Source organism: Pelophylax lessonae, assembly GCF_965119305.1.
Source record: "Pelophylax lessonae genome assembly, chromosome: 1".
NCBI lineage: Eukaryota > Metazoa > Chordata > Amphibia > Anura > Ranidae > Pelophylax > Pelophylax lessonae.
In genome coordinates, this window is record NC_138768.1 from 35,511,287 (window position 1) to 35,524,867 (window position 13,581).

A 13,581-nucleotide genomic window follows, 5' to 3' on the forward strand; every position below is an offset into this window, starting at 1 on the left:
AGCTTTTGTCACATTAGTCACGGCTGCTAAAGCTTTCACAACTCCAGGATTTCCACACTTTTCAAGCCATGTTGGATGAGCGCTTGTAATCCTTGAAGTGTGTTGGCTGTTTTTTAAATGATTACTGTCACAAGTTAACGTTATCTGGGCTGTCATACCTTGGAGCCCTTTTTATTAAAGTCTGCAGAATGGGATGTTATGGGACAGCCAACAGTTTATCCCTTTTTCCCTTTCCAGTGAAAACCGTAATTTTGGTGGTATTGCTCCTCACTTAGGGAGAATGTGACTTAGTGGAACTTCATCCTTAACTTAGGTCCTTTAGCAAGGAACACACATTCCACATCAATAATTCTGCTACCAAAATTGGTGTGTGCTGTAAAGTCCTTTTTCATCTTGCCTGAGGCTGCCATTTTGCTGAAGCCCAGGGCCCCCCCCAGCAGTAGTAAATCTTTAGGCTGTCAGCAGATCGGCCTCTAAATTTTCGGCAGTGTCAAAAAAACAGCAGCTGAGCGTGTGCAGAGCAGAGTGAGACCGCAAATGAGCGTGTGCAGAGCAGGGTGAGAGTATTACAGGATTTTAATGGTTTCAACATGAAGTGATCTAGCAAGACTTAATTTTCTGACCAAACTTTCACTTTAAAATCCTTTTGTGTCCCTAGTAACGCAAGACTGGAAATACATGAAGAAAAATTGACAGAGGTTTTTACCCTTCCATGTATTCATAAACCGCAAGCAAAAGCTTCTAGCTAGAGTTCTGATTCTGGTGTTTTTGGGGAGTTAGGGGCAGTTCACATATGTACAGGGCTGGTTTCCCTGTGTTTTTTCAAAGGAGTCCGGGTGTTTTTTGTTCAAATTTTTACTTGAAATCGTACCTGAAACGGATTGAAAAACAGCCAGGGACTCTCTTTAACAATGCACTGTGGCCAGCCTGCAGAAATGTGAACTGGCCCCATAGAGAAGGCTGCTGGTTCACATGTCCTGTGAATTGAATGCGGTTCAAAACACATCCAATTTGCATATATGTGAATGGAGCCTTAAAGGGTCAGGCAGAGGAGTGCGGGTAGAGTTGTCCGCTGGCTTCTACTTCCAGCGGTAAGATCTTTTGGCTGTGTTCATGCCATCTTGTTTTTGGTGGTCCCACCAGCCTTAAGAAAAAAAAAAAGCAAGACTTACGAAGTATGGAAAGTGGAAACTTGAGCTTTAAGATCTCCCTTTCAGAATTCTCAGAAGAGAAGCTTAAAAAAAGTGGTTTTCAGTTGTCTGGTGCTGTAAGTCTTGCACAGATTGGGTTTTAAAGTGGTAGGAAACCCTAACATTAAAAATATCTGCTGACAGGCATGGTCTTTAAAACAGAAACAAAATGACCCTATAGGTCTCTTCTGTCCTAAATGAACTTGGTCTAAGCTGATCGGAAATTATTAGGGACTACCTGCTTCAAAACGGCTTCAAACCGCTCACCAATCAACAGTCCTCTAACATTGACGGCCTGCTTACGAGAGAAGAATTCAATATTGTTCTAAAGCAAATGAAACCGGGAAAATGCCCAGGCCCTGACGTATCCTCTCTAGCTTATTATAGATCCTTTGCAGATATCCTGGCCGTACCTTTCTGAAAACATTTAACAGTCTTTCCAATTCGAACTCCAGCCACTCCAGACTCCTGGAAGCATGTATTTCTGTTGTACCAAAAGCAGGGAAGGACCCAACACGAGTTCAAACTACCGTCCAATCTCATTGCTCAACGTTGATCTAAAAATATTTGCCAAAATACTCGCTAACCGCCTTTCAGCGGTAATGCAATCTTAGCCGTGTATGTGTAGATCAGTCCCAGTCTCTGAGCTGTGCGGGAGTGATGTCACTGCAGCCCGGCCATTCAATCGGCCAAAGATTCCGAACCTGGAAAAAAGACCTAAAGGTGCCGGGACAAGGGAGAGCCATGACAGCCCATCGCTGGAGGGCTCTGTTGGTAGGCAAGTCTCTCATAATGTTGTAGTATGTGGTGCATACTAGTACATTATGACTTAAAACCTGCAGGGTGGCATTTTTTACAATTATTTTTATTTATATTTTATTACTACCACTTTTTTCAGCTTTCTGCATTTTATTGGCACGGCTGGGTGTAGAGGGATGCTGAGACTTTTTACCCACTACCCAACATCACTGATTCAAAGGGGCTTCCTGTGTCCTTCCCCCAGCACAATGGGAGAAGCTGTGCCCACACATTAAAAGTTCTGTTTCTTTCCCAAAACATAGAAATCAGCAGGTTTTCTGGGTGCTGGCACAAGTATTTGTCAGCATCCCCCAGCCACCGTTTACAAGCACTTGTGTGGTGTCCATTGCGGCATACTCAGAGCAATCACCATCTGTTATGGAAGTTCATTATTCACGATGATGGTAGATTTTTTTTTTCTGGCAAAAATTCAGCCACTGAGGCTTTTATAACGATCTGTTGCACAAGCTATGTCCAGGTCTCTCATGGCTTCTCAGCTGCGCTTCCTGGGCTATCTGCTGCAGTTCCCTCTTATGTTCACCAGAAGGCATTAACACAGCTAGCTTTCTTGTGTCGCACCTTCTCCATAGGTATGTCGCGTTTAGGTCTGGTGTCAATGGAATTTGGCTTTAATGCTAAAAGTGGAACACACTGTTCCTTACTGCATCCAAAGGAAATTCATTTTTTGATGTGAAGTTGCACTTTTAGGAATCACCCCTCTGTTTTACATCTCTATATGTAGCCAGTGTTATGTTGTGATTGAGTTTGATGCTGTGTGAACACGCTGAATGTGAAAAGAATGGAAATGCTGACAGAGGAAAAAAAATATTTAAAAAAAATGTCCTAACTGGGTGTCTGCCTAGAAAAATGGCTGTGCCTGTCGTATCGAATTCCTCTACACCCAAATTGCTGGCATAGTGAGAACGCTCTAGGGCCAGAGTTTATACAAGGGTTCAACTAAATTCTAAATATGGACATGTGGGAGCTGTCCGGTTACGGTGCAAGCTCCAGAGTTGTCAGTTTTTCGTCCTTGCGCCCCTGATTACGAACCTGGCACAAGTATTAGTAATTAGGATACCTGGCGTGATTGTTTCTACATCAGTGCTTTATGAAGCCGTTAACGATAAGGATGATGCCACCTCTAAAATCTCCTAACCGATCTTCATTTGTAGCCCTAAATGTAATGCCTACCCTTCATCCTTTCTACCTCCTTCACTGCCATTTATCTGTTACAAAATGACAGGTGCACTTTAAATCCATTGACCTTCCCCAAGGCCATTGTTGGCAGTAACCAGTGTCCTGTTCGACGTCACTTTTTTTTCTTTCTTTCTTCCTTTGTGTGTGTGTGTGTGTGAGATGCCCATACGTTAAAGCTCCACCCTCTGAACTACTCAGTGTACAAAATGGAATCCCAAATAGAGAGGGGGGGAGGGTAATAAAAAGAAAATCATTTGTACAAGTTTTAAAAGTTTCTGTTACAACAGAACCAGAGTTTACTGTCTAGAGGACTTGTTATTAGAAATTTCAACTGTATAGAAGTTTCCTAATAAAGTATGCTGTGTCTTGCACCTACCCCTTCCAGGTAACCTTTTTACATTTGTGACAAAGAAAACATTCCATCTGGTGATTTTGTTTCCTTCCAGCCTAAAGGATGCAAAGATGTAACTAGAATGAGGTGCTTGAAATACTTTGCTGCCCCTAGACCATTCTGGATTTAAACTATGTTTGACTTTAGCCAAGTTTTGAATGATCTCAACAAATTTGTCCACGACTTTATTACAGGTACCCCTGCCAATTCAATGGCATTAGCTGAGTAGCAAATGGAAAATCTGCTTTCATAATGGATTGGTCTATTCTGTTTCATTGTTTCTATTGACAGCTAACAGACAAATACTATACGATACAAACATAGGCCTTTGATGATTAAGGAAGGAAGCTCGCAATGCAGGCAAGACACAAATGGAAGCATATAGTAAGAATATACACTGCTCAAAACAAATTAAATTAATACTTTTCAGTCAGAGTACAGCATCAAGTCAATTAAACTCCTGGGATATGGATCTAGTCAGCTTAGTAGCAGCGGGGGTTGTTAGTTTCAGTTGCTTTGGTGTTAATAAAATAACAGGTGCACTAGATGGGTAACAATGTGACAACCTTCAAAAAAGACAAGAATGAGTTTACAGGTGGTGGCCACTACCATTTTTTTTTTTTTTCCCCCCCTACTCATTATTTCTGGCTGTTTTGCATTTGGCTAGGGTTACTGTCACTACTGGTAATACCTGGACCCTATAGAAGTTGCGCAGGCAGTCCAACTCCTTCAGGATGGCACATCAATTATGTGCCATTGCCAGAAGGTTTGCTGTGTCTCCCAGCACAGTCTCAAGAGCATGGAGGAGACAGGCAGTTACTCTAGACGAGCTGGACAGGGCTGTAGAAGGTCTTTAACCCATCAGCAGGACCGGTATCTGCTCCTTTGTGCAAGGACGAACAGGATAAGCACTACCAGAGCCCTACAAAATGACATCCAGCAGGCCACTGGATTGAATGTCTCTGACCAAACAATCATTAACAGACTTCACGAGGGCCCAACCTTCTCTAGTGGGCCCTGTGCTTACTGCCCGACACCAGGGAGCTTAATTGGCATTTTCCATTGAACACTGGAATTGGCAGGTCCTCCACTGGTGCCCTGTGCTTTTCATAAATGAGAGCAGGTTCACCCAAAGCACATGTGACAGGGTTTGGAGAAGCCTCGGAGAACGTTATGCTGCATTTAACATAGTTCAGCATGACTGGTTTGGTGGTGGGTCAGTGATGGTCTGCAGAGGCGTATCCATGGAGGGACACACAGGCCTCTACAGGCTAGACAATGGCACCCTGAATGCCATTAGGTATCTGGATGAAATCCTTGGACCCATTGTCAGACCCTACGCTGGTGCATTGGGTCCTGGTGAACGACAATGCCCGGCCTGATGTGGGGAGAGTATGCAGCCAGTTCCTGGAGGATGAAGGAATTGATACCATTGAATGGCCCCCACGCTCACCTAATCTAAATCCAATAGAAAACCTCTGGGTTTCAGTACATCTGATGCCGCCAGGTTGCACCTCAATCTGTTCAGGAGCTCAGTGATGCCCTGGTCCAGATCTGGAAGGAAATACCCAAGGACACCATCTGTCTCATTAGGAGCATGCCCTGACTGTCAGGCATGCATACAAGCAGGTGGGGCCATACCAACTACCGAGTACCATTTTGAGATGCTGCAATGAAATTTCAGCAAAATGGACTAGCCTGCTGCATCATTTTTTCACATTGATTTTCGGGGTGTCTTTGAATTCACCCCTCTGTATGGTAAACATTTTCATTTCTGTCAAACGATGTGGCATCCTTTCATTTCTAACACATTACCCAGTCCATATCAGTATAGATATTCAGCATGATATTTTTCCCAATTGAGATCTGATTTGTTTTCTAAGCGTTCCTTTTTAATTTTTTGGAGCAGTGTACATTTTACAATAGGTGTAGTCATCCCAAAGAGTGAGAACCCTTGAATGGGGTACAGAACAGAACAAATGAAATACAGAAGTAAAGGGGTACATACATCAACCCCCACAGGAGCAGCCCAAGAATTACTACGACTAAAATGTGTTCCAGGTAGTTGTAATAAACAGGCACAAAATTGCCAGGGTACTACACTGCCAAAGAGGACATAGTCCATCAAAAGTCAAGTGAAGAGGAAAGAAGAAAAGAGACTCAAGCCATTTACAGGATTGGTCTATTCTAGGTTACTGGCAGTAAGTGTGGCTAAGCGTTTTGCTATTTCCCAAGAAACAATGATTGGTGTTGGAGCTGCCCAGAATATGCTGTGATACTCAATGGTGACAATGTGGTGTATGTCTGTATGGGCAGGCACTACCCATAGCACATTTGATTGGGCCGATCACACTCCGTGGGATAATCACAAATGTTTTTTTGTACTTTAAGTAAATTTCTTTATTCATAGGATACTGGAATTCTTAGAGAGCAGTGTTATACTGCTGACTATAGCAGAAATTGACATTGGCAACCTAAAAAGGATAACCCTATCCACAACTATCCTGCTTCAATTTTTTTTTTTTCAAAATCTCTACTGTTTTCACTTTGCATTCCTTCCACCAAGTGAGAATTTCTGACTTCTGTGGACATTAATATCTCCATATTTCCATTGCAAGAGCCATTCCTGCATTTTGCTGTAGGGCCACTGCACTACTTTATCGTAGCCCTGCACATTGGGTGGTGTTCAGAGGGCTGGTCCTAGTAGTAACCCTGATGTGCTCTTGTGGCTTTCCCATTGTGGCAAACCTAAATGAACTCCTTTTGAAGAAACAGTTGGAACAGGCTCTGTCTGGAAACGTGACACTGAGTCTCCAAACATTACAGCAATTTGGATTTGTCCTGAACCTTTAGAAATCTTCGCTGGGATTGACTCATTTGGAGTATCTGGATCTAGACCTGAACACAGCTCAGAGCAAAATGGTCCTTGCATAGGACAACATTCACTTTCTGTTCTCCAATTTGAGCTGTCCGATCCAGGACTCTCCACTTTTGCATGAGTGTTTTGGGTATGATAGAAAGCAAACAAGACCACCTCCAAGAAGCCTACTATTGTCTCCAGACCTCTACAATGCAACATTCTGTTGTCATGGGGCAGGTCCCTCCAGTCCATGGACAGACTTATTAATTTGTTGCTGAGGACAAGGTTCTACCTAGCTTGGTGGCTTGGAGATCTGATTCTTGAATCAGAGGAAGTTCTTTAAAGGATCCTCACAATACTTTTCAGCTGTCAGGCTGCGTATGAATCCTGGGTACCCTATTGGTGCTTAGGACTTGGTCAGAGGAATCTTGTCTCCCTTTATTCATTCTAAGGCCCCTTTCACACATGCTGCCCGTTTTTTCAGTTTTTCTTCCATCCGTTGTTGGATGAAAAACGGACATCAATGTATCTCTATGTAAAAACGGATGATCATCCGTTCACCTTTGTTTTCATCCGCTTCCGTCAATGTCTGTTTTTTTGAACGGATGAATGCCCTATTTTTCAGCCGTCAAAAAAACGGATCGGATGAAAAACGGATGACCACGGATGAAAAACAGATAACAACTGACGAAAAATGGATGACAACTGATGAAAAACGGATAATAACCGACGATAAAAGGATGGAAAACGGATATGAACTGAGATGAAAACGGATGTTGACTGAAAACAAAAAACGTGACTGAACTGATGAACTGAACGGACTGTATGTGTGAAAGGGGCCTTCAGCTTTTGGTAATTTGGCCTATTTCAGTAGTGTTGGACCATTCTGTTGGAGGGTTGGGGGATCCAGATTTCACAATGCCACAGTAGCAGCATACACCAACATCAGGGAGGAACCAGAAGTCCTGTCCTGCTCAGACTTAATAATCCCTTATACACATTCCAGATGTGGACAATTGACAGGCTGATTCAGCTGGCAGTGCCTGGACCCCAGGGTGTGGTCCCTACACCCAAAGATGTTCCAGGACCTGTGTTACAGGTGGGATCTGCAAATGTGGCACTCCTAGCCTTCATTTACAACTGTGGCGGGTATCAGATCCCTGCCCTTCTCACTAACTCGTGACCAAGGACCAGCCAATCTCACACCCTGCCGTCACTTTCGTAACAATTCCACTTTCAGCTGCACCCGGCACATAGATTTTCCAGCTTGCGGGACCACAATCTAGATGCCAGCAGGCTGAGAACGATTGTCACCGGAGTAATTAAGCAATTAACCCTTTTACTGCCACCATCGCTACGTTATTATGAGCCCAGTGGACGCTCGTAATTTTAGAAATACTAATTATGATTTTAGAATAATCGTCTGTAACACGCGCTGTCACCACAGACAGGAATGTTCAGAGGATTTATTCTATACAGTAGCACTCTTCAAGAAACAGGTTCGTTGTTAGTTTGCATTAAGAGCTTAGGGACAAGATTAACTTTTCAAAATAAGGTTTAATAATAAAAAGGTTAAAATTGGTGCAAATAAAATATTTACAGAAAAAAGCGTTTTCAAAGAAATAGCGACATAATTCAGCAATTTAGAAGAATAAGATATAGGATTGAGAAGTAAGAATACTTGCAGTCAATGTCCTGAGTATTATCAGAGTTTCAGAAGCTGAGCCAGTGTGATCGGTCCTCCTTGATAGATGTTTCTTTCTTGATGGTACATGAGAACTGACTAACCCCATCGGCCTTTCTCTTTTTCTCTGAGACCACAGGGGTGTCACCAGAGGTCCCTGACCAATAAACACAGTGGCCATGGGCGGCCCTAAGGTGTAGACAATGCCAAGGAACCTCCCGTTTAGACAGATTTATAACATAATTCATATCTCGAAATATGTAATGGTTACATTCTTTAACTGCTAGTTTATCATTCAGCCTGTGATTTGGCTTCAAACGATACTAAACATGAGTATATTATCGAACAGGAAAATATCTTATTGCTACCTTCTATTCTATATGTGACAGGGTGATCATGCATGGTCTCGTTCCGTTCAGTATTTTATTTTGCATTTAACTATACACTTTCTAGAGACATATCTTGTTTATGTTTAAAGTTATGAGTTTGTGTGTGAATGAGTTCATTTTCCTAATGAACAATTTGGCTGTCGAATTTACGACGCAGCTCTGGCCAGCCTTATGCCTTTGCTCAGATTTACTACCGGCCTGTTCTGGAAGAAACAACATCTGCCGTGATGAGGTTTTCTTTGAAGGGCCGTTTCTTTGAAGCCTCTGCATTCCTAAGTTAATTGATACGAGGAGGGGGCTGGGGTGAGTGAGTGGTCTTTATAACTGTCATGGCTGAGCTCTCAAACAAAATGGTTGCTTGCAACAGCTTTTAGGATATCCAGTGCAGGATATCATTACAACAACTACTTTCTGATCAGGTTTGTCTCCAGGTACAGGGCTCCTCTAGTGGAAACAGCAGCTGCTTTGGTATCTTTGTGGGATTGGTACTCCCTGATCTTGTCTGCTTTGCAAGATTACAGTAAGGGCATTCTGGTAATTCTCATCTCTCTCGTGATTAACTTCTGTCGAACAGGACTGTTGGAGAACTATTGTCGATAAAGGAACTGCAGCTGATGATCAATGTATTCTGACAATGGAGGAGTCCCGCTGTCAGAACACAGTAACAGTGAGGGAGTATTCTTTCAACAAAAAAACAACGTGCATGTGTGCATAGAGGAATCTGTTTGTTTTTTTTTCGATCAACCTTGTGGCTGATTAGAAAAAAAATCAGGCATCTACAGCCAGCCTAACACCAGGGAAGGCTACTTCCAGCAAGATTTGTCTTCAGATATGGGAGGCATTCTTCTCTGTGTGTGAATCTTGAAGCTTCCACTACATGAGATAACCCCTATTTTTCTGTAGTTGGAGTCTTGACCAGGATTTGGCTTTGTGCACCTACCAAGAACCAGGTTTTTTGCTCTGATTCCTTTTTAGACCGTTTGTCTTTTGACTCTTCGATTTAGATCTAATCCACTGTCTTCAATGTAGTTCCCCTCTTCATTCCCTATGACTATGTGGGATCAGAATCTGGTATCTTCTGTGCCTCAGACTGCTGTTTGCACTCAGTACACATCTCTCTCTCTCTACTCTCACCATCAGGTGCTATTTCTTGTAGGCACCATCTCTGTGAGGCAAATGTGTGAACTGGTGCTTTTATCTTCTAACAACCCTTCTGGTTTTGCATAGGTACAAGGTGCTATTGAGGTTTAGAATTTCTCTTTTGTAAGTTGATTTTATCTTCACCCATTCCTCTATCTGGCTCCTGTTCACTGAAGGGAAACATTTGCGCTAGTCTCCCTCCCAGCCACTGCTTCACTTTTTGTCATTAACCCCAGAGGGTGGCCTAGGCAGATCATCATCCAGACTTATGGTCTAGAGCAGGGGTATCAAAATTAAAATTCAAGGAGGTCTAGCCAGTAAGATTCTTTTAGCAGGGCCTGAATTTCATGTTTGTACTATAACTCAGATCCTTTACTTCACAGTCCACCTCACATCCCCTAACCCACGGGTGTCAAACTGCTGGTGGCCCTCCAGCTGTTTCAGAATTACTAGTCCCATGAGGCATTGCAAGGCTGACAGTTACAAGCATGACTCCCTAAAGCAGAGGCATGATGTGACTTGTAGTTCTGCAACAGCTGAAGGGCCGCCAGTTTGACATCCCTGCCTAATCCATCAAAACTGAGTTAACAGACAATGTACTTTTGGTACACTGTGAGCCATCTTTTGCACAAAGGCTGTAACCAAGAAGTGGGAAAACGGCAATCTCTGAAAGAGTACAGCTGAGTCATAAACCTGTCCTTTTATAGTCCTCAGGGCTAAGAACTTGTCCAGTTCTGACAGAAGAAAGGATAAAATATGTGCCACAGTTTTTGCTAGGATGAAGCCTTCCCTAATCTTGCCAAGCAAAATAGAAAATTTCCTATACCATAATTTTCCTTTTCTGATGGACTCCCTGGCAGCAGTGGTTTTGGTAGCCCTGCCCTCGCTCCTACCCCAAAGGAGCCCACTCCTATAAATTTTGAGGCTGAGCCAGAGGCCACTTTCTGTAACTAGCCTACTCATAACACTGGGAGGGTGCCATGGAGTCCTTCAGGAAAGAAAAGCTATGGTAAGTATTTGATAGGAAATTTCCCATTTTCCTGACAGACTCCATGGCAGCATATGTTTGGTAACTAACTAGCCCATAAAAAAAAAAAGTAGGGTTCCAATCATAGCATTTAGCCAACATAAACCTTATGCATATTAGGATGTTAGCAGTATCAGGAAGACCCTACAATGAGTCAGAACAGCCTTAATGGAAAACATGTCATTCTCCTACAAATATTCCTGGTTAAGTGCGATGTCACTGCTTCCGTAGGAACCAAGCCCTATAAGCCTGTTGGCTAGCTGGAATGACCCATCCTGCGATGATTCTGGATGATCTCTCCTTCCTGCTGGTTCTGCTAGAGAGAGTTACAAAAAGATGTCCTAAATTTCTAAGCCAAGCTGTAGCTTGTGAGCATGCTCGAAGTATCCCAATACCCATGGCATGGAACCAGTTATCCCTAATGGTCCTGTATATGGGAGGAACAAAAGTTTTGTTCTCATAGGATGTCGAAGCAACCTTGGATTGCAACCCAGTATGGGTATAAACACTACCTGTACTAGGCAGAATGCCAACAAGGACCCTTCATAGCCCAAGGCCCAGATCCTGACAAACATCCTGACTGAGGCAAAACCCTTTGGCACCTTTTTACAGGGGAACCTCCGCTGAGCAGGCGGATGACAGGCCCATGTCTGCTCCGCTATGCAGAGTGAACATGAACACAGTTTTGCTCTCCTCTATGGGTGAATCGGATGGAAAAAGACCATCTGAAAACTGGAGTGTTGAAAACTTTTCAACAGGGGAGTTCCACTGGCCATAGCTCTGCAGCACAGAAGATTTATTATTCTGCCAGCACCCAAGGTTTCATCTGCCTGTGAGACATGAATAGCTTGGTGCATGTTCAACATTGGAAAAAAAAAAAAAAACCTGTTCAAGACAGGAAGCCTTTTCTACTGAGCCCACCTCAATATAGGGATGGAAGAAGACTATGATCCTGATCATCAGGCATTGAAACGCTGACCGGTAAAGAGAGGAAAGCCTGGATTACCCAGCATCCTACCACCAGTATGCTCTAGTGGCAAAAACAATGTATCCTGAACCGTGATGAATTAAGCTCAGATACACAAGGATTTGCATAGGATTTAGCTTTGTTTTTTGTAATATTGCTTAGGCTATATTGTATGTTTCCTATATACACAACTTGCATATCCATCTCAAATACATTATTTTAAAAATACTGTTCTAATAATACATCACCTATTATGTGTTTCCTATTCTGGTATACCATATATTCCGTGTGGGACCCTTATGGTCTAGTTAGATATACTAAAAGTAGGTACCATAATACTAGAACCAAATTACCATAAATAACCTATAAGCCAGACCTGGGGTAATGTGAGAGGTATTTATAATTGTCATTATCCTTATTTCCCCGATTCCACTACTGCTCCCATGTCATTGCTATTTTATGCTAGCTTCATTTTTAGCTATGCAAAATAGCATTTACCAATTGTATTTCCCAAGTAATGATGACACACTATACACACTTCAGCTCCATACAACAGGCTTTTGAGGTGTGTGTGTGTGTGTATATATATATATATATATATATATATATATATATATATATTTATATTTTTCCAACAACATGGTTCTCAACTGTTAAGGGAATTTGTGTGTTTTTTTTACAATTTTAACGTTGCACAATGCATTATATTGTTTCTGCAATTAGTCTGTGCTTAGCAATACATACAGTATCTCACAAAAGTGAGTACACCCCTCACATTTTTGTAAATATTTTATTATATCTTTTCATGTGACAACACTGAAGAAATTACACTGTCAGATCACTTCTTGGTAGAGGCCGAAATGCTGAGAGGGCTTCCCTTGCAGCTCGGTGCGAATCACCCCTGGAAGTGGGACAGGAGGTGACGCGTCCCAAGGAGCACTGGATGCTTGTGGAGTGCAGGTAAAGGTTCACAAGGGTATCCTGGAACAACTTGCAGGGCCTCCAGGGAATCAAGCAATGTGCAGGTAAAAGCCAGGCCGAGGGTCATACACAGGTATCAGTCCAAACAGGTCGCCAAGACAAGGGGATTGAGCAGAAGCAAGTCCGTTGAGCAAGCCGAGATCGGTACACTAGAAGTCAGGCAGAGGACAAAAGAGCAAGGATGGTCACACAAGCCGAGGGTCAAACACTGGAGCAGGATCGAAGGGTCAGACGAAGCCGTGGGTCAAAACCAGGAGAGAGAGTGGACAGGTCAGAAACAAGCTGGGTCAAACTGGAATCCAGGAAGTAGCAATGCACAGGAAACAGGAAGAGCTGAAGACAATCCAGCAATCTGATGGGCTGAGCAGAGTCCTTTTATAGGCCAGTGAATTAGTCTATGGCCTGAGTCCATTGCAGCCATGGGAAGTACTGTCAAATTTGCCAGTTGCAGCACAGCCATTTCACTGACAATGAGTCTATGGCCTGAGTCCATTGCGGCCATTGGAAGTACTGGCGGAGTTGCCAGTTGCAGCATGGTCGTTTCTCTGACATACACTTTGCTACAATGTAAAGTAGTGAGTGTACAGCTTGTATGACGAGTTATTTTGAGGGGACAGCAAATTTACACTAATTAGCCATTAATGTCTAAACCGCTGGTAACAAACGCGAGTACACCCCTAAGTGAAAATGTTCAAATTGGGCCCAAAGTGTCAATATTTTGTGTGGCCACCATTATTTTCCAGCCCTGCCTTAACCCTCTTGGGCATGGAGTTCACCAGAGCTTCACAGGTTGCCACCAGTGTTCCCTTTAAGGTGCGCGCGTGCGCGGACGCGCAGTGGAAATTACGTCCCGCGCAAGCACTTAGTTAGACGGCGCAGCCGCAGACGGGGCGGCCAGGGAGCAGAGCGTGCTCCCCGAGAGCACGCCCATCGTGTGACAATAGCGAATGAAAATTC